Source organism: Limulus polyphemus, unplaced genomic scaffold (assembly GCF_000517525.1).
Source record: "Limulus polyphemus unplaced genomic scaffold, Limulus_polyphemus-2.1.2 Scaffold4103, whole genome shotgun sequence".
In the NCBI taxonomy this organism is placed as follows: domain Eukaryota; kingdom Metazoa; phylum Arthropoda; class Merostomata; order Xiphosura; family Limulidae; genus Limulus; species Limulus polyphemus.
The window spans coordinates 81,910-85,532 of NW_013669713.1; positions in this window are offsets into that span (position 1 = coordinate 81,910).

Here is a 3,623-nt window from a genome sequence, read left to right on the forward strand (position 1 = left end):
TGAACTTGTCTAATGATGGGTCACGTTATTGGATGAACTTGTCTAATGATGGGTCACGTTATTGGATGAACTTGTCTAATGATGGGTCACGTTATTGGATGAACTTGTCTAATGATGGGTCACGTTATTGGATGAACTTGTCTAATGATGGGTCACATTATTGGATGAACTTGTCTAATGACGGGTCACGTTACTGGATGAACTTGTCAACATGTTATTGAATGAATTTGTCTAACGAGAGAACACGTTACTGGATGAACTTGTCTAATGATGGGTCACGTTATTGAATGAACTTGTCTAATGATGGGTCACGTTAGTAAATAACATTATCTGTTAAATAACTACAAGAAATTGGAAACTCGTGACCCCACTAAATAACATTATCTGTTAAATAACTACAAGAAATTTGAAGTTTGTTTTCTAGATATTATACACGTAGCTTATTTAACATGTAAATATCATACCGTTATATATAAAATAGTATGGATTGTTGGTTAACTGGACCTATTTATGTTAGAATGGTGATTAAATCGATCTTGTTGTGGTGGTTAATTGGATCTAGCTGTACTTGAACGGTGGTTAACTGGATATATCTGGGCTGGATTGCTGATTATTTGGATCAAGCGTTACGCGACTGAGGACTGATCGGATCTCATGTAATTATTTTTAACATTGTCGAACAAAAAGGGATTCTAAAGAAGTGAATTTTTCCCATTCTCGATGTGAATGAATGAATGTCTTATTCTTAGTTGGGCCAAACCTTTTGTACGAATAACTTGTACGAAAACGTAAGACACGAAGAAAGAGAAACAAACTGTGTATTCTAAACATTGTGTGTGTGTTTATAACTTAAATAAAAAAGAACTTGTAGGATACGATTGTCTCCTCTTTTGGTTTGCATTCATTTATTAGGTCCAACTGACTAATTAACTGATAAATTTTACCTGCTCTTAAGAAAATGAACCTTAAAAATATATTTGGTTATATAATATTCGTTTAACGAACACATGGTGAAAGTTATGAATCGTTAAACATGCGCAAAAAATTTATGGAATCTCGTTCAAGACGAGATATAACGAGAATTATGCAAGGAGAACAAAGTTTTTTTGTTGTTTTTTTTGCAAACATAAGAATCGATAATAAATTTATGTGCGCTACTTTAAGCACTTGAATTTTAAATTGTCAGGTTTTACATACAAATATATGTGTAAAAAAAATACTACTTGGTTGTGCTTAGCATCTATATTAAGAGCAGAATGTTGAGGCTGGCGTTGCAATGTTGAATTAAAATGAAACGGTATCTAGCTAATATATATATATTGACTTATAATCTTAACCATCCTATAATTAAGATCTAATTCCTATAAGTGCATGGCCAGGTGGTTAAGGCGCTCGACTCGCAATCTGATGGTCGCGGGTTCGAATCCCCGTCACACCAAACATGCTCGTCCTTTCAGCCGTGGGGCGTTATAATGTGACGGTCAATCCCACTATTCGTTGGTAAAAGAGTAGCCCAAGATTTGGTGATGATTAGCTGCCTTCCCTCTAGTCTTACACTGCTAAATCAGGGACAGCTAGCGCAGATAGCCCTCGTGTAGCTTTGCGCGAAATTCAAAACTAACAAACAAACCTATAAGTGATAACTTGTAAACATCGCCGCCTAGTGACAATGAAACAAACAACAAGGGAGGAGTTTACTCAGAAACATCTCTTCTTACTGTGTAATAATGAATGACGAACCATAGTAAAGTTGGTAATGTACCAAGAAAACGCATCGCTCTCAACTTTGATGACATTAATGGTGAGGGTCCATTTCGCATTAAACTTGGAATTTAACACACACTATGTGCTACACAAAACAAACCTGTTCACGTCAATTCCGTTTGTTTTGGTTCGTATTGCAGTGCAACAGGGTTGCTGGTGACTAGCATTACAAATGAATCTAATTAAAAGACGAAATCACGGTTATATTATAAAATATACAAGGTCAAGTCACGGGTATATTATAAACTATGTAAGGTCAATTCACTGTTACGTTATAAATTGTACAAGATCATGTCACGATTATATTAAAAATATACAAGATTAAGCCACTGTATATAATAAAATATATAAGGTCAAGTCACACACCTATATCATAAACTATAAAAGGTAAAGTCAGTTATATTATAGACCACAGTAATTCGAGTGTCCATTATATCATAATCCATGTAAGGTCAAATCATCATAACACTGTTCAGTGTTGCCACCATTCTGTTTTTATAACTATCGTTTTTATCACCCATCACTTTCTTGGCTATCATTGTTCACTATTCGACGACACCGAAATTTCTGTAGTAACAAGTTGCTGTGAAGGATAGCGAGGTTTCTTTTAAACCATACATCTTAATTAACAAAGTTTATAGGAGTTTGACTAGTACGTGATCGAGTCGGAATTATACTAGTTCATCTTGCTTCTGAAAATAACTCTAATTTTGAGGCGTCTAAACATTCTGGTTTAAGAGTTTCTCTGTTGCCATAAAGAACACTGGAGGCTTCCTTCTTTAAGATTATTTATCACTCAGTTCTACTTTATTTAACAATACTGTCTTCTTAATAATTATCTTCAGAAATACATAGGTCTACCCCCTAGCTGCATTACACTGTCGAAAATTCACCGTCAATCAAATGCACAGATGTCAAACATACCGTTAGTGGCGTCACGGCTCGCACTTATGGCTACAGCCGTATGCTAATCGTTGTGATCGACAACGACTAACCCTCTGTCGTTAATAAGACATTTGATTATTCTATTAGCTAAAGTTATTTTATTTTAAATCTACACCTTATAGGACTTTTCCTTAGAATAATCAGGGTCTTAACGTGACGTCATTTATATTTAGTGCTTTGAGACTGAATGAAGGCGTGTCTAAGCTGTTGACGTAGCAGTTAACGCAGATCAATACATCGCAGTTATGCATGTAAATTACCATATGAAAGCTGATATACAACCTGTCATGAATGATAGAAAATAGGTTGAAATATTATCCAAACTCTCAATCAATTTTTTTTCAAGAACCAGACAGCAAGTCCTGTTTATGTTAGATAACTATCTTCATCATTCACTTGTCATTCTTATTCCAAAACTTGGTAAATCTCAAACATTGTGCATACATTAGAAATATTTCAAATCTTCAACACCACCAAATGTTTATGGTATTTCTTTTGCAATGAAGACGGAAATATTGATCATCAAATTATATTTGTTTCTTACATGTGCATTTATTGACGTATAGGAAGAAATACTGTTTCCTCACTGGTGAAGTTCATTCAGTAATATGTTGACAAGTTCATACAATAACGTTTTCTCTCATTAGACAAATTCATCCAATAACGTGTTGACAAGTTCATCCAATAACGTGACCCATCATTAGACAAGTTCATCCAGTAACGTGACCCATCATTAGACAAGTTCATCCAATAAATAACATTATCTGTTAAATAACTACAAGAAATTTGAAACTCGTGACCCTAGTAAATAACATTATCTGTTAAATAACTACAAGAAATTTGAAACTCGTGACCCTAGTAAATAACATTATCTGTTAAATAACTACAAGAAATTTGAAACTCGTGACCCTACC